The sequence below is a fragment of the Pseudopipra pipra genome, chromosome 2, assembly GCF_036250125.1.
Source record: "Pseudopipra pipra isolate bDixPip1 chromosome 2, bDixPip1.hap1, whole genome shotgun sequence".
NCBI classification, from domain to species: domain Eukaryota; kingdom Metazoa; phylum Chordata; class Aves; order Passeriformes; family Pipridae; genus Pseudopipra; species Pseudopipra pipra.
Window position 1 is genome coordinate 117,331,212 of NC_087550.1, and position 18,140 is coordinate 117,349,351.

The 18,140-nt window shown below is 46.2% G+C and overlaps 2 long non-coding RNA genes across 2 annotated transcripts; one reads left to right on the top strand and one right to left on the bottom strand.

Annotated features, from left to right (window-relative positions):
- Positions 1-2,122: 2,122 nt before the first annotated feature.
- Positions 2,123-17,613, top strand: LOC135410396 (uncharacterized). The gene is made up of 3 exons (XR_010428663.1): positions 2,123-2,537; positions 5,296-5,384; positions 16,211-17,613. It is a non-coding gene; the product is annotated as an uncharacterized LOC135410396 (long non-coding RNA).
- On the bottom strand, positions 6,605-9,632 carry LOC135410397 (uncharacterized). Its single transcript, XR_010428664.1, has 2 exons — positions 9,081-9,632; positions 6,605-7,793 (listed from the first exon to the last, which is right to left on the bottom strand). It is a non-coding gene; the product is annotated as an uncharacterized LOC135410397 (long non-coding RNA).
- Positions 17,614-18,140: the final 527 nt, after the last annotated feature.

The window sequence follows — 18,140 nt, forward strand, 5'->3', positions numbered from 1 at the left end:
GTTCGGCGGCAGGAGAGCTCAGCCCTGGGGCATCTCCCCGCCGTCCGGCCTCAGCCGCATTCCCGATCCCGGGGGCGCTCCCGGGGCCGGGTGGGATGCGGGATGCGGGATGCGGGATGCGGGATGCGGGCGGCGGGATCGGGGGCACGAGAACCGGCAGAGCACACTGACATCTAGTGGGATTTTGGGAAAGTGCTCGGTTGTCCCCCGTGCTTGCCACAATCCCCCCTCAAAAAAAAAAATGACACAGAAGCGCTTTGCAGCTCGCTGGTTTTCAGCCATCGGGGAGAGCTCTGAACACGTGTCTGCCCCATCCCTGGAAATGTCCAAGGCCAGGTTGGACGGGGCTTGGAGCATCCTGGGCTGGTGGAAGGTGCCCCTGCCCATGGCAGGGCGTTGGAATTGGGTATCTTTAAGGTCTTTTTGAAACCATTCCATGATTCAACGAAAAGGGCTCTTGAGGGCTCTGCTGAGACACTTGGCTTTCCTGCTCCCACTCTGGGATGCTTGACAAGAGGGCATCCACCCCTAACCTCACATGTGTTTGAGTGCAGACAAAATTCCCATAGCACATTCCTCCCCACCAGTTTGCCTTTCAAGTCCCAACAAATAAAAGTTGCAAAGTATTCCCTATGGGAAAGGGAAGTTTGATTCTCTGATTCCCTGATGAAATGGTGTCTGCAAGGAACCACAGCTCCTCAGAGCCCTCCAAGGCTTTCTGGGTTGGGAGCTGATGTGTTCTCCAAAGCTCAACCCTACAACACAGGTGATTTTGTCTTCTTTCATTTAAAGCACATATTTAAGCATTAGGAGTTAGAAGAAAAGAAAACCAAGGACACTCATCATTATCATAGAATTCATGGAATGGTTTGAGTTGGAAGGGGCCTGAAAGATCATCCAGTTCCAACCACCTTGCACTAGCCCAGGTTGCTCCAAACCCCATCCAACCTGGCCTTGGACACTTCCAGAGATCCAGGGGCATCCACAGCTTCTCTGGGCAACCTGTGTCAGGGCCTCCCCACCCTCACAGGGAAGAATTCCTTCCCAATATCCCATCTAACCCTACTCTCTGCCAGCTTAAAGCCAACATCTCTTGTTCCTATACCCATAATTTTTCCTAAGTGCCAATGGAGTTCACTTTCACCAGTTTCCCACAGAAGCAGCTCCCAAAGAGAAGAAGTTTGCCCTGTGCCTCCTTTTGCAGCCTTTCTCCTCCTCCCACTCCATCCCACATCCAGCTCTCAAGGAGAAGAATATTTAAACTTCCCAAAGCTGGACTGTTTCTCCAACAGCTCTGGCATTAACAGAGGGAAAGATGAGCCTCTTCCTTGTCCCATCTCTATTTTGGCCACAGTTCCCACCTACTTTTCAGGTACGGGCAACAAATACCCTTTTAGGGTCTGAGAGGGAAAAGACAACTCCAAAGGTTATAGCCATCCCAACATATCTTCCTGCAAAAGGAATTGACTCCCTGGAGAGGAATGTAGCAAGAGAAAGGGACAAGGAAAAATGGAGGCAAAATACTTTCAGATACATACTTATGATATGACTTTCTTCCATAGTTCAGCTACATCCCTCCAAGTTCATGTTACAAAAAAACCAGGGGCTCTGGTGTTGGGTTTGAGGGGGAGTGGGATAGGAAAACTAATTACTCATCCTGGTCTGACCCTGCAGGCTGAGGTCTCTGTGTAAAGCATGATGCTGGAGATAAAAAGGGAGCTGATGATGTGTGTTGGACTGAAAGGACCCCATTTTAGCCAGTCATGCCCAGCTGCACTGTTGTCTCCATTTCGCTGACCATCGCTCCAAAACTCCCAGGCTCCTCGTCTCCAGGAGACTGTAAATAGTCAGCTGAACCTGATGCTCCATTTTCCATCCCTGCATCCTCCACCAAACCCTCAGGCACGCTCTGCTTTCCGACACCTCCCCTGCCATGACAAATTAAGGCAGCTCGGGTCGTGTCCCACCAGCTGGTCGCTGACACAAGACTCCTCCTCAGCAAAGGATCTGCCCGGAGCATTTAGAGGTGGGAAGATGCATTTCTAATTCCTGCTTTCAAGGTCTCCTTGACCATTGCCCTCTGGGAGCTGCTGGGCTTGTCCTCTGGGAGCTGCTGGGTTTGTCCTCTGGGGGCTGTTGGGCTTGTCTTCCGTGGCATCAGCTACTGATCTGTGTTGCCTCCTAGGGATCCATATCATCTCCTAGGGATCCATGTCATCTCCTAGGGATCCATGTCAGATGCTGTGAGAGTCCTGTAGGAAACCAGCTGATGCAGAGAGTGGATCTGCTCTTCCCCCATCATGCAGCAGGACAGTCCTATGCTGGGGGTGAGCAGCTCATTCCCTGCCCGTGGCTCCGCAGCCGCGGATTTTCCGTCTCCCTTGGCGACACGGGAAGTCTCAGCTCTCACCAGTCTCGTGCTGGTGTCACTCCTTAGCTCCCGTAACCCAGCAGGGATTGGCACCACGAGCTGCTGTGCTGATGCTTCTGAAGCACCAGAGGCCAGGTCTGGGATGTCAGAGGGCTGCACAGAGAGAGTAAGTGGAGAACAGGCACTTCTTGTCTTTCCTACGAAACGCGTGGGCGGGAGAGAACGGATAACAAACGGAGAATGGATTTTTAAAAAAGCCTTCTTGTTGTGTTTTCCTGAGCGAGGCACATAAAGCTGGTTATTTGCAGAATGAAATATGAAAGCTCGACTTTTTTTTTAATCTGCCAGGGGTTTAAAAAAATCCCACCTCCCGCACCGGTTTGAGTTTGCAAGAGTGGGATGTTTATTTAGTGCTGCTTCAAATGGAGGTTCCTCTCCTCCCAGTAACTGGGGGGAAAAAATTGGGGCAACACCGTGTTTTTAGAAGGTATGAAACTTCAGGGAAGGAGGGAGGGGAGCGATTTTAAGATGTTTTATTTTCACCTGAGGCAAACCAGCGTCTATTCAAGCCCGCTGTGAACACAGAGGGCTGTTTTAGCTGTTTGGCCCTGTTCCCGTTGTTTGTAACTAAATAGCACCAGCCAAAGACATTTTTTGGTACCTTGCTGATTGCTTCTAAACAGCTTCCCTTCCACGGCTGCACAAGTCAACATCAGGAGTTTACACTGAGTTTCAGTTCCAGCTGTGAAAGGCTCAGGTTTTTTAAAGAATAACAATAATAAAAATAGCACAGGGTCCTCCACATCTAAACGAAAAATCAGGCCAAAGATGCCCAGATGTGCAAAGTTTCATTTTACAGTAATTGCCACACGGCATTTACCTTATTTCTGCTCAGACTTTGGGGTTTTTGGAGAGCGTTTTCTTGTTCTGTTCACATCACATGTTGCCAAAGTTTCTTGGAGCCTTCCTAGCTTTTGGGCGAGTGCAGACAGTTCTGACCAGCAGAAACTGCTTGAAAGGATCCAGAAAGCTGGTTCACACACTCCTGAGTACATATTGAACACATCTCTGCCAAGCACTAACCTAAACAGAGCCAGCCTGTAATAAAGCCCAAGAAGTTATTAATTCACAGAGAGCAGGTGCTGTGAGTCTGCTCCTTCTGCAGGTTTGGGTTGTGCTGCCCTCGTGGGAGTTTTTCCCCCTCTCATTTAAGTGCTGGGGTAAAACCCACCTTTACAATGCAGTGATGAAGTGAGCTGTAATTAGCAAGGCAACTGGAGAAATGAGGGTATTAAGTTCACACTCTCCAGCCACAAAAAACTGCAAAAAACCTCTCTCCACCTATTACAGCAGCCAGTGAAAGGGAACATCCACCTTATTAAGATCCAGTGGCTTACATTTCTGCTGGAGGGAAGTGCTGGTGCAGTAACCTGAACCCCACTGCATTATTTTCCGAGCTCTCTGCCAGTGCAGGCTATTCAATTTATTCAATTTAACACCTTGGTGGTGCTCAGCTCCCTGCCCTCCTGCAGCAGTGCCCACTCAGAGCCGCGGTGGCACAGCCAGACAAGCACAAACCCTCCTCCAGGAGGAGAAAGTTTCCACTTTTCCTGCCCAGATGAAATTCCACTCGCAGGTGTGGGGTGTTTATTTGTGAGGGAGAGCTAGAGAGGAGTAATGTATACTCCATGAAAGGTCAGGCAGAGAAAGTCTGCTCTGAGAAGCGAGCAGGATGGGGGAGGATTTAGGTACAGGATGAAAACTGTAAAACTGGCTTTAATATTGCTGTTACACTTCCATGGGAGGGAGAGAATATGTCAGCAATTTTATAATAGAGGCAAACCCAATACAAAAGTAAGCCTCTGAGGGATCACCGTGCCTTTCTTCTCTGCTCAGGCTGTATTTCTCTTTCTTTAAGCAATAACCAAACTTCCTTCACAAGTCCTCAGTACTTACAGAAAATCAGGACACAAGGGCATCTCAGTTCCTGAGTCGTATACATAATTATATGATTGAAATAGCAAATGTCATCAATAAAGCTGCATTTGTCTCTGGCAAGCATTGCCTGTTAGATCATTGCTCAGGACAAACCCACGACCTGGATGTTGCTTCTCCCCCAGAGCAGAGCAGAGCAGTGGGGGCTGTGTTTGAAAATACACACTGAAGGTTAATTCTGGACTCATCAGCCAACTTCAGCCTCACTTGAGGGAGCAGAAGCTTCTGAGATAGGATATTTCTAAGCATTTTATGAAAATAAGCAGCCAGGCAGAGAGAAAACTGACCCTGGAATGCTTCCAGCGTAAGAAAGGCAGCGGCAGAACTGTGTTTAGTACATGGAGTCACCACGGGGATGATCTGCAGGAAACAGGATTTTTAAGTACACTTCTTAGTAAAATGTATTTACTTAAAATCTCATAATCAGTGAGGTTGGAAAAGCCCTCCCAGCCCATGGATCCCCCCTGTGCCCCATCCCCACCTTGTCCCCCAGCCCAGAGCACTGAGTGTCACATCCAGGCCTTCCTGGGACACCTCCAGGGCTGGAGACTCCAAACCTCCCTGGGCAGCCCCTGCCAAGGCCTGACCACCCTTTCCAGGAGGAAATTCCTCCTCCTGTCCAACCTGACCCTCCCCTGGCACAGCTTGGGGCTGTGTCCCCTTATCCTGTCAAACTGGCATCTCATCCTATACACCAATCGTTCAAAACCCCCTCAGCTTCCTAAGGAAAAAAAAAAATACCACAGGTTACTGCTTACAATCCCCTGTCCCCAAATTTCCTTGGCTTAGGTTGCTTTGTTGTCCCCAAAGAGATGAGCAGAGAAAAATCCCTTCTGTTTCAGGTTCTGGGAAGAACAGAAAGCAAACATTAAAAACAGCATAAAGGGACCTGAGAACCAAACCCATACTCACATGAGCTTTCATTGCAGCTACAAAGCAGCTTGGCTTGGCTCAGTTAAGGCTGGAAGACTGGGGAACTTTAAAATTCCTGTGTTGAGCAGAGCCCTTACAAGGAGAGGTAAGTTAATGATATAATTATTATACATGCTAACCCTCCTTCCCCCAAATACAGAAAGACTAAGCCTCAACCTGCTTCTCCCCATTCTCTTCTGCATTTAAATTCCCAATTTAAATTCCCAGAGCTGAGGACTCTCCAGCTTAGCAACCCAAACAGGTCAGGCACCTCTGTTTCCCTGCCTGTGGCCTTGATCCTAAACCTTAAAGGGTAAAAGGTCTCTAACAAACCTAACAATACCTGAACTTAATTTCTGATGCCTCCCATGCTGCACCTAATCTTCCTGAAGTACTGAACTGCCCAAATCCTTGGTGTGGGCTAAAAACACCTGCTGCAAAACTCGATGTTTTCTGTTTGGTGTCAAATTTTCAAGGTTGAGCTTAATTTTAAAGAAGTGGGACACTTGTTCTTCCAGTGTGCTTATGCACATGCATGAAATGAATGTGTGTGGTAGGAAATGTATGTGATTATTGTTGTTTACAAAGATATTGCTGATTTAACTGCCTGTCACTACATACCTGGATAAAGGGTGCAAGAGAAAAAGGACTTGAACCAGGCACAGTTTAATACCTTTCATTGTAGCAGAAAATAAGAGGAATTAAAACCAACCCCCCCAAAATGTAACACATCATGAGTCTGAGTGAGAGCTGTTGTTCCTCACCCCTCCTTTTGCAGGCAGGAGGTGCTGCTGCAAATCCCTGTGTCTGATTGATGAGGTAAAGACAGCTTTTTCCACCTTCATTCCACATGGCTTGACTTTTACAGCTTTAATAATTAGGTCAATATTGCCTTTGCAGTACAATATTTCTGTCCTTCTCCTTGGGTCTATTCTAAGTTTGCTCAGAGATAAAAGAGATGATAATTAATTTGTGTGGAAGAGAAGGCAGATCCTCAAATCCTTCCCTGTTGGAAAGCAAACTGAAGTGTGTGCTTAGCAGTGGTGGTAGCCCAGGGTTTTCTCATATTCCTCCTTTTCCCAAGAGGAAGGAGATGATTTGTAAAAGCCCTTATTATATAGAAGGATCCACTTACAGTGTTTGAGGACGTGAATTCAAGCCCAGGCTGTGAGTTTTCACACTCTTGTAGAGATTCCCTTATTAGCACTATTATTATTCCCTTATTAGCTGCTGGAGTGAGCTGTTTGTAAAGAAGCCTTCATGTGCAACATTCAGCAAGCAATTAGTCACACGAAATCCAGAAGGATTTTAAATATTCCTCAGCTGGATTATTATCCTTTTATTATCAATTAAACCAGATGGAAGGGCAGGGCTCACAGAAAATTGCCCAGTTCCTTTAGTGTATCAACCCTGCACTGTCTTTAAGGAAAAGCTCTGTAATCATTAATTTTGTGATGTATTTGTCCTTCGAGGGAGAACTTCCCCAAAATAAGGGCTCATCTCTTCTGCCTTAGTCTCTTGAGTTAAATGTTGGGCCCATCCACACAGACCTATCTTGGTATTTGAGCTGAACAAATACACTGCTTTATCTATGACTACCTGTTTGCAACCATTTCTAGCCAAAAAATGAAGTTTACAGTTCACATGAAACAAGCTGTAGGAAGGAAATATTCAGGTTCTGTGCCACTGGCTGCCCTCTTTGTTCCCCTCTCACCACCATCTCACCCCCCCCACTCCAAAAGCTAAAGCAGTCACAGAGCAGCTGCAAGGAAGATGCCATGAATTTCCAGCTGAGAACTGAAGATGATGGGAAACCAATCCAGAAGGTCCCAGTTTTTGCTGTGTTACCACATTAGTTTGAGTTTGCTATTTGTGTGGTGAAATACTGGTCAGAAAACAACAAATACGGCAGGAGAAATTTTGTCCAGTCCCTGTTGAATTAAAAAGAATTTTTGGAGTGGACTGCAAAAGATGGATTTAGGATGAATGTGGAACAGGAGAGCATTCAGTGGATGAAATGCAGGGTCAGTCCAATCAGTCACAGGGTTTTAAAGAGTAAAAATCTACTTTCTTGGACTGCAGGGTGAGTACTTCGACTGTTCTCATAAGGCAAGAAGACTTGACTCTCAAACCAAATTAATTGATTAGATCCAAACCACTACTTAGAAGATTCTTGGAATGTTTTTGAACACATTTTGTTGAGGAAAAAGGCAGTGTGAATTCATAAGACAACAGTTATAGAGCAGGGATTGGTCTTTTCTACCCCACCAGCCACAAGGAGAGATCAGCCCTTACTATTCCTTGCTGTTTTGCAGGATGCTAAAATCCTAATTTTCCCACATTCCCTCTTCACTCCCATACAGTCACTTCCAATATTTCTTATCCCAGCACTGTTCTCTTCAAGTTCTACAGTCCTGAAGGAAAAGAGATTTCTTTTCGTGGTGTCTTCTCAACACGAGGAGTTGTGGGACTCCGTGTGTTCATCCACAACTCCTTCCGTCAAATCTCCACATAACTGAAAAGAATAAAAAAAACCCCTTAAATTTAAGGAAAATAATAGAATTTGGTGTGTGTACTGGAGTTTTTATGGAGTATTTGCTGCTTAAATAACAATGAGAAGCCCACTGTGAATATTTCTCCTGAATCCTGTGGTATGAATACTATGGAAAGGGTGCAGCTCCTACAGTGCTTAACTGTTTTGGAAAAAGTTATCTCCTGTCTTCTGGGATACTTCCACACACAAAGGACTTCTTGTGGGATTTTTTTTTTTTTTTCTCAGCACGAAGCAGAGAAGCCAAGTAAACTACTGAACCCTCCACAGTGGGGCTGTGAGTCAGCTCCAGGGAGAGTCTAATTGACAACCTGTCACCCTGCCCGAGCTTTAGGAGGGCAGGGGAGATAAAGTTATCTGTTCTCAGGGAAAGTGCCTTTCACCTGGTTCCTGATGCCAAGTACATCACGGGGAGGTGGGATACTGAAGTCTTGCTTTTAGTTAAAACACATCCTTTTTTGAAGTTGAGCTCAGGAGTTGGGAATTCCTCTTCCCTGCACTTGAGGTCTGTGCATTTTAGACCTCCAGATTACTCTCATACATAAAATTTCCAAAAATTTCCAAGAGATGTAGGACATCAAGCCACTGCAATGTGAAAAGGTAAAGGCTCCTAAATCATAGAACCATGAAATGGTTTGGGTTGGAAGGGGCCTTAAAGCTCATCCATTTCCAACCCCCTGCCGTGGGCAGGGACACCTTCCACTAGCCCAGGTTGCTCAGAGCCTGGTTTTGAACATTTCCAGGGATGGGACAGCCACAGCTTCTCTGGGCAACCTGTGCCAGGGCCTCCCCACCTTCACAAAGGAGAGTTTTTCCTAATAATCTCTGTGGATGTTTTGGAAAATGGTGACTGCTGACCTTACTGATCCTTCTTCCTTACAGAGGATGCCTGGGCCATTTCACGATTTTGCAGCTGAAAGACAAGACTGCTGAAGCAGGTGGTTTAACTGGACCAGGAGTCCAAAGTAGTGGTGTGAAGTGCTTTTTTTGGCATGTCTGACTCAGGAGACAAGTCTCATGAACCAGCCATGGCTTCTGAGGGCCTTTTTGTGGTTGTCTCCAGCTCCAGAAAGTATTGCTTGCAGCAGTCCAACTTGAAGGTGATGAAAGCATAATTTGCTCAGCCAAGTTCCACACCTAAATGTGAGGGGCACAATTTCCTGGCTGGTTTCAGGTGAAATCAGGTGTTCCTGTTGTTATTTTGGTTTCCTGAAACAGAAAGAGGGATGGGAACCTCAGGTCCACACCCACCTGAGCTGCAGGAGGGCCCGTCCTTCTGACAGAGGTAAAGCCACAGCTCTTACAACCCTGTTGGTTTCTCCCATTTTGCTTTCTCCCAGTTACTCCCCAAAAGAGAGTTCCTTGCATCAGATTTCCAATGTTCCTCAGACTGCAATCAGCTGGGAAAAGTGCACTGGAGAGATGGGACTAAGGTTGTTGGGATGGTGGTGGCCCATAACTCTTTGGGGTGTTGTGCTCCTGACTCATGGTCTGACACAGCCAACAAACAGGAGGGTGATGGGACTCTGAAGAATTTCACAGATGAAGGTCTGAGAGAAAATCAAGAGGTAGAGGAGCTACTTTGGTGGAGTCTATTGGCTTCTGTGGTCAGCCCCTGGTGTTAGATTGTGCTGTTCTGGAGAGGCACCAGTTTCCCTGAATCAGAGAATCCCAGAATCACTGAGGTTGGAAAAGCCCTCCCAGCCCATGGATCCCCCCTGTGCCCCATCCCCACCTTGTCCCCCAGCCCAGAGCACTGAGTGCCACATCCAGGCCTTCCTGGGACACCTCCAGGGCTGGGGGACTCCAAACCTCCCTGGGCAGCCCCTGCCAAGGCCTCACCACCCTTTCCAGCAGGAAATTCCTCCTCCTGTCCCACCTGAGCCTCCCCTGGCACAGCTGGAGGCCGTTCCCTCTCCTCCTGTCCCTTGTTCCCCGGCAGCAGAGCCCGACCCCCCCCCCGGTCCGCCCTGAGCCTCCTTTTCTCCAGGCTGAGCCCCCCCAGCTCCCTCAGCCCCTCCTGCTGCTCCAGCCCCTTCCCCAGCTCCGTTCCCTTCCCTGCACACGCTCCAGCCCCTCCAGGTCTCTCTTCCATGAGGTTCCAGACCTGGACACAGCCCTGGAGGTCCCTCAGCAGTGCCAGCACAGGGGGACAATCCCTGCCCTGGGCTGTGCCCACACTATCTCTGATCCAGCCCAGGTTCCATTGGCCTCTTTTCCCCCTGGGCACACCCGGGCTCGTGTCCAGCCTCTGTCACCAGCACCCTCAGGGCCTTTCCCAATCCTTTCCAGCCCCTCTGTCCCAGCCTGGAGCTGCAGGGGGTTGATGTGACCCAAGGGCAGGACCTGGCCCTTGGCCTGGTTTAACCTCCCACAGTTGGTCTCATCCCATCCATCCAGCCTGTCCTGATCCTCTGCAGAGCCCTCCCTCCCACTCCCACAGGTGGATTCCTTCCAGAGGCAGTGTAGATCTCTTGCTACTGCTGAGGTCCTGTCGGCTCCTACGGGATGCATGTCATGGATCCTTGATAACACAGCACGTCAGCAGCTTCTCAGGTTGTTAATTGAGGGTTTCCATCGGTATTTTTGCTCTGAAATGAACCTTACATGGGGTTTGACACTTATGGAAACAGTCACCACTCAGAGAGCTGAGAGTCACTTCAAGCCCTGATGGATTTGAAACCTGGCCTGTCTCTGGAGGCTCAGGGAACTTCGTAAGGCCTTTCACTCAGACCATGCTAAATGTGGACTATCTTGTCCTCAGCACATCCTACAGCTGAGCTCTTGTTGCTGGAGATTCAAATGAAACCCTTTTCTGGGCTCAGAGGACTTTGCCATGTTGAAAAGTCGTGTAACACAGAGAAAAGGCAAAAAAGTGGGTGATTAGTACATATCTGTGTTGTGTGTGTTACAAGGGAATACAACCTGAAAGTGTTAGTTCTGGTATTAACTTGGCTATTTTTGACTCTGATCTCCTGCTGGAAAGAACAGGTCATAAGAGTGGTTTTGTTTTCCTCTTTTTTCTTTTATTTTTTTAAATGTCTGTAAAATTTGCAAATGCTGTGGGCACCCTTATTTACTTCGCAGTTATCCTGCAAGAGCAGAGCTTGCTCTCTTGGCCACGTATTTTAATTACTGTAATTCTCTTCTGGGAGGCTCCCCAGGCAGTGAAAGATGCAGCCACACAGTCCCAAAATGCCACGGGCAGCCCCTGCCACAGCACAGAGCCTTGCTTTCCCCGGATTTCCTTCCTTGGCTGATATTTGACATCACATCATGGAGCCTGTCCTGAAGAATTGCTGTTAGGGTGTGGCCAGGAAGACCTGGGCTTAAATTCGTGCCCTCAGAAGGTTTCTCAGCTCTGGCAGGAGAAGTTTCCTCTGAAGGAAATGGGAAATGTGGGAATATGTTCCCACTCCTCCCAAAGGATGACCTTCAAGATCATCAAGTCCAACCATCACCACCACCATGTTCACCATTAAACCATGTCCTCAAGTGCCAATATCCACATGATTTTGAGCACTTCCAGGGATACTGGAATTGTTACTCATTCCCTCAGAGAGGGAAAGAAGGAAAAGCCCAGTGTAGTGGCCTCTCCTTCGTGACCCAGAAAGCACTTGATGCCCCCAATTCCCAATGATTTCAGCAGCCACTCTGCAACTTATGAGTGATGGTTCCTGCTGTGAGGAAATCCTGGCTTATATTTTTCTCTCTTCGCCCTCAAGTGCACATTCATTTTTGTTTAGCTGGTCCAAAATGGTGCCATCTATTCTGATTTATGCCAGCAACAAATGCAATGCTTTCTGTGCATGAATCTCTTTGGGTTTGCCATCCTGAAGGCAGCTGGGGGTAAGGAAAAGTTGGTTTTACTCCCTGACAACTGTGTCTCTCTCTGCAGTTCGAATGAGCTCCATGGTATTGAAAATCTACTCGAGCAACATCCTCCTTGAGATTTTGCTTTTAGCAGATTTTTAGTATATATATATATATTTTATTTTTTTTTTCTCCTCCCTGAAAAGTGATTTCAGCATCTGGCACCCCCAGGACCAAAGTGGATTGTTCTACAGCTGAACCAGAGCAGTAGAATAGGAGAGGTTTGAAGTTCAGCTTGCTTTCATGCTGTGCCCAGAAGCAAGCCTTGCAACCGTAATTATTGTCAGATAATTTTTCATTTTATCCATTTAACTTTTTCCCCATGTCACTGATTGTCAATAAGGGCTTTTTCTTTCCCCCCCTGGACCACTGGGTGTAAGGCAAAATAACTTGCAGTCTGGTAAACCAGTAATAATTGAACAGTGATATATACACAGATGTGGCTGGTGAGGTTTCAGGGTTATTTTCTCAGTGGAACTTACACAATTCCAGAAGTCTGAATTTGTCATTTGCTTTTTGTTTCGGGGGTTGCACCATTCAGCCTAACAATATGTAATTTTTACAAACATAATCTAATAGAAATAACATACATCTTTTTTTTTTTTTTTTAAATAAAGTTTGGTAATAACCCCAGACCTCCAGTATTTTAAAGATATATGTAAAGCCCTGGTGCCAGCTACTCAAAAACCATTTAGAGACCAGCAACACAGGATCAGATTCTGCTGCTGTTCCTGAGCACGAGTTGGTTTTTGCTTCAAATCAAGTCTTTCGAGGCTAATTTGCAATCAGATAAAACTCTGGGAGAAAGAGCAGCAGAGCTGGGCCCTGAGTCACCTGGCACTTAGGAAAAATTGAAAAATTCCAGAGGCACCTGAAACTTTCACTGAAGACTGGTGGTCACCAGCAAATAATTATTATAATAGTGGTAACAGTGAGTTTTGGCTTCACTGGCCTTTTACTACTTTGAGTAAGCACTTACTTGCCAGATTATTATTATCTTGGCACTTGATGCAAAAAACCTGTAGTTTTCCATGTTCCTTAAAGCTGAGTATACATTTATTGAATGAAAGCATTTATTAAACATGTGGGGATGGATTCTCAACAGGCATTAAATAACTTACCTCCAGTTGCCAAGAGCTCTTGCTCGTTATGTTTTATTATGCTGAGAACTGCAGGTTGAAAATGGTGGAGAATGGAAAGAGGTGGAAATGCAGCTTCACTGTGAAAAGCCAAACTGTCTTATATCTCTTGTTATTTTCTAGATCTCAGATTTGTGGTTCTTGGGCTGTCTCCTCACAGTTGCATCTGTGCCACAAGGTCCTGAGCAGCACAGAGAGGTTCAATAGGGAATGACTCTCCTGATATAAGAAGAAAGGAGCATGCAATGAAACTGGGATATAACAGGTCCAAAATACAAAGGGAAAAAAGAAGACACTTGATATTAAACACTAACTGGGCAAAATAATGAAAGAAAAAGTCATTAAGGTGAAACATTAAGGCAACATTTCAGGGTCAAGAAGTCTGTGATGATCAGTTTGTAGGGGCAGCATTCTGGAAAAGCAATGGAAATGCTTCTCCTGGTTTTACTTATTTCCTAAAGTTCAGCTATTGGCACTGCTGGGACAGACTACAGGTGTGGATGGATCTTTGATCTAACCCCATACAATTTTTACATTCGTAGGCAAAACACTTTTTTTTGAAGTGGAGAACGAGAAAAACTCATCCAAAGAGACCTCTGTGCACTGAGACACAACTTAAGCTGTAAAGTTGGTCTAAACCACGACCCAAATCCCCCACATCAGCTGTCTTCAGACACAGGATTTGGTGTGATCCCCTGGCCCACGGAATTCCTGGGTGTAGGGATCTCCTGACTTCAGAATTCAGGCTGGTTACAGGTGGATGGGGCGTTTGTGTTGTCTGGTAAAACTTTGTCCATTCCACAGATAATATCTCTTGATCTTCAGGAGAACAGGGCAAAGCCTGGAGCCCTGCTCAGCTTTCCTTACCCCGGCTCAGCTTCCACAGGAACAAGTGGAAGCATTTTGACTGGTGAAAGCTTGTTGACTTTTCCCAGCAAGGATAAATATGAGCACACAGCCCATCCTCCTGGCTAAATAGAGGGTGCTGATGAGAGTCAAAAACTAAGATATTGCAGTGAAGGAGCTCTGGATCTATGACAGGGGCTCAGAGACACGAGTGGACAAGCTCCACTGGTTGCTGGAATTCCTTCCTCAGCTCAGGTGGACGTCACCAAAGGAAAAGTTTGATGTTTAACACTATTTCGCATTAAAATCATCTGCTGGCCCAAACTGTGTCCGTAATTTGTTCCTCTCTGAGTTTTTCACCAGCAGAGGTCGGCTGATGATCACGACCTCTGAGAGCTTATTGTTGTCAACAGCGACAAGAGAATAATTTGACACCACCCAGAGTTAAAATCCTGGCCCAGGACCCGCCCAAGTGAACGGGAACATCAGTGCCTGCTGAATTCAGGACTGACAGTTTTCCACCCCTGTTTATTTGTCCCACCTGTGTAGTAGAAATCAATCCAGGCAGGTTTAAGTCAGAAAACATCCAGGGACAGCTTCTGATGTGAAGCCACAGCAAGGTCACGCAGATGTCACCAAGAGGCCTGGAGGCTTTTGTTGCCTCCTTTATTTTTTTTGCAATAACCACTTTTTTAAAGTGATCCAGCAGCGCTGCACTGCTTTATCTATCAGCATCCAGATGGGCTGCTGCTACTGGGCAATCCTGGAGGATGGTTATTCCACAGCTTTTATTAAATCCACAGGAAGAGGAAGGTAACCCGGTGTGCATGGAAACCGGCTTATATCCATACCCTTAATAAGGCTTTAAAGGGGTTGTGGAGAGCCAGGGAGTTCTCCTGGAGAATCTGATACATAATGTAAGGAAAACTTGACCTTTTCATCCTGGGATGGAGCAGCTGCTGTGATCTTCACAGGATGCATGATAGCCCAGTGATACGTGGTAGGATGGAGGACAAATAAAACAGAAAGGGTAGGGATTAGACAGTTTACATCCAAAAAAGCATTAAATGGCCCTTGACAACTCCTGGGAGCTATTTATTGATTCCTTCTACGCACTGCACATTCCCATTAAATGATTTCATTTCCTTATTTCCCCTAATCACATCGCTTGGTTTTAGAAGCCTCTTGCTCTCTGAGACCTGGGGGTACACAGATAAGTTGGATTTCTCGTGTGGCCCTGCTTTTTATTGCTTGTGAAAAGTTGATACAGTAAAAGTAACTCCTCGGAGCCAGCAGGTCTGGAGCTTTCATCACCGGGAACTGCTGCTCCAAGGAAGCACTGATGGATTTAATTGCTGTGTTAGTCTCACTCAGACTAATATGTGGCTTTTTCCAGGCACTGATAAAGCCCTTGGAAGATGTGACTGCCTCTGAAAAGTATATAGACACCTTGGAAGTAGTACTGGATCAGTAATAATAAGACTAATCAGACAGTGGTGCTGTAACAGTCAAATCCTTGAGTTCCTGTAAGAGCTGACACTGCAAATCATCTCTAACACAGGAAAACTTGCTCCACAGTGGGATACCCTGCTTGGAAACAGTGCCTTCCTTTTGTGGGAAGAAGAAAAGAAGGGAAGGAGAAGGGAAGGAGAAGGGAAGGAGAAAGAGAGAGGGGATGCTGCTGCAGTGCTTTCCTTTAAAAATAAATTAAGAAAGGTCTTAAGGGGTAGGTTTAGATTGGATTTTGGGAAGGAATTCTTTACTGTGAGGGTGGTGAGGCCCTGGAACAGTGAGGCTGTGGACTCCCCATCCCTGGAAGTGTCCAAGGCCAGGTTGGACAGGGCTTGGAGTAACCTGGGCTAGTGGAAGGTGTCCCTGCCCATGGCAGGAGGTGGAATGAAATGATCTTTGAGGTCCCTTCCACCCCAAACCATCTGGAATTCTATGACTCTATAATTAACATCTTTTAGGTTGGCGAAATGGAAAAAAGCATTCCTTTCTCTGGCACCACTCCCCTCTGGGCCAGGGAAAAATAATCTGCAGCTGCACTGGAACAGAAAAAAAAGAAAGGAAAACAGATACAGAACCTTGGATCTGTGTGCACTGGCTCTGGCTCCTGGGCATGGTGGATCAGCAGCCTCTGATTCCCCAAAGGTCCCTCCTTTGCAGGTATTTACAGAGGCACCTGCAGCAGTCAACAGGATGGCACCGAAATGAGGGAAAAATAAACCTTCAAAAATGCTATTTCCCATTCTTTGGATCACAGTAAAAGTGTCTCCTGTTCCTTACAGTGTCTAAAGTAGGTGCATTCATCAGCAGAGGGAAAGATGCTGGCACGTGGTTTAGGGAGATATATTGAAAGAAAACAAACCTGCATCACCCAGTGCTTCCCAAATTAACCCCCCTCATAATCATACAGATTTTTGCAACCCAGGCTCCCAGGAGCATGAATTACTTTCTCCTGTGTGACACTGAGCCCTTTGCATCCTTTGCTCCCACGAGGTTTTGTGCTCTTTGTAGCAGATCAGCAAGTGACCTGCCCTCGATTAAAAAGATCCTGGTTTCCCACTGCAACTCTTAGTCCTGTTTGTAGGGGTGACTTCCTGGGTGACCACATCTGCTCTGAGGGTCACTTAGGGTTGGTGATACAACAGATCATCACAGGTGTGGCATGGGATTTGATGTGATTGTGTGACTCCTGCTGCCAGAGGGAGGGGATGATGCCCTGTGCGAGGTGCAGGGGCTCTCCCAGCTGTGGGCTGAGGGATGTGGCCTTTCCTTTGCTTTCAGAAGTCACTTTTCAAAAAGCCACCCCGCTGTGGAGAGCCAGCACTGGCCTTCAGACACTGCTTAATCCTCCCAATTGGAGTTTAAATACTGTGAGGGTCTGCTAAGCCCCCTCACGAGGGGAGAATTTTCACCTAAAAAGACCATCTAATAAAAGAGCTCCCACCCCCTGCTCACCCCCAGAAAACCAGCCAGAGGTGGGCACAGAAACCAATTCTTAACTTGACACACAAAACACTCTGGATGCAAACCAAGAACAACCCGGGTTTGTTTCAAATTGACACAGTTTCTCTTACTCTTTGTGTTGCTTTATAATTCCATGTAGACAGAAAGGATTAATTTCCCACTCGTGTTCAGGGAATATCCACACAGGCAGCCTTTAGGTGCAATTTGTCACCTGTTTAAATTCCCACACTCATCAATGGGATGATTAAATTCAATTTCCTTTCAAGTTTAAATATCTCTAAAGATATTCCCCAATCCAGGAGAGCACTTAAAGCAAGTTGCTTCACCTTGGGCACGTGAGTGGTTCCAGGGATGTCAAGTGCTTTCCTGGACAAGGGCTGTGATCCAGAGCAGATGTGCACCTGCACCATGGAATGAAAACCAAGCAAATACAGAAAACTTAAGGCACCAGGGGTACTAGAAACTTGATTGTTTTTGAGGTCCTGCAATTTTGCTCCTGTCTGTGAGGTTTTCAGTTGGAAAAAAAAAAAAAAAAAAAAAAGGACAAAAACCAAACCCAAACTCCAACAAAATGAGGGAAATTAGCTACAGAAAGGCCTCGTTTCAAAGGCACATAGTTCTTTCAAGTCTCCTGGGGGAAATTTTACACAATCCTACTTTCAAAATAATGTTAAGGTTGCAAAATTGAGCAATCATAAAAGTCAGGAAATTTAAAAAGTTAGTATGTGTCTTTCAATGTTAGCTCAGCAATAGCAAATATATGTAGTGTGAGAAGTTTATACCTGCGCTCTCTGTGTTAAATTTAAACTTTAAAGTGTTCTTGTTGACCATTAATAAGCAGCATAAACTATATTGGGTATTTAATGTCTGTAAGAGGCATCTTAATTGTAGGAATTTCCTGGCCTTGCAATTCAGAGGGTTTGGTTCTGAAATAAAATGTCACTGCTGTGTTATTTTGGCCCTTTTCTCATTTATGGGTGAAAGTCATCACGGGGAAAGAAAGGGAATTTCACCTGTGTTATAGTCACAGCAGAATAACTTTGTGATGCTTAGGGAAAGCTGTGATTTATGTGGTAAGGGAACTGACTTCATCTTTTGGGGTTTTTTTTTTTGAGAAGTAAAGAGACCACAGTGCTTCCCCCTTGCTGGTTTAGTCAAACCTTCCCCCCCCCAAAAAAACCCCCGTGTTCTACCTGAATTAATAACACGGAGCCGTCCCGCAAAATGTTTAAAACACAGAATGATATTTCCAGGCCAGATGTAGGACTTTCTCAAAGCTACATGTCGTGGTTTAACTTACCATGAAACCCTAAATGCAGTGTGATGGCAGTGTTTAGATAAGACAGATGTAGAGCCCAGCTCGGGCTTGGTATTGCAGAAACACTGATCCTTATAAATGAGCTGTACCGCGCTCTGGGATTTTCCTGGCTGAGCCTTTCAAACCCCAGGCTAGATTAAATCATCACAGCTGGGGAGAAAA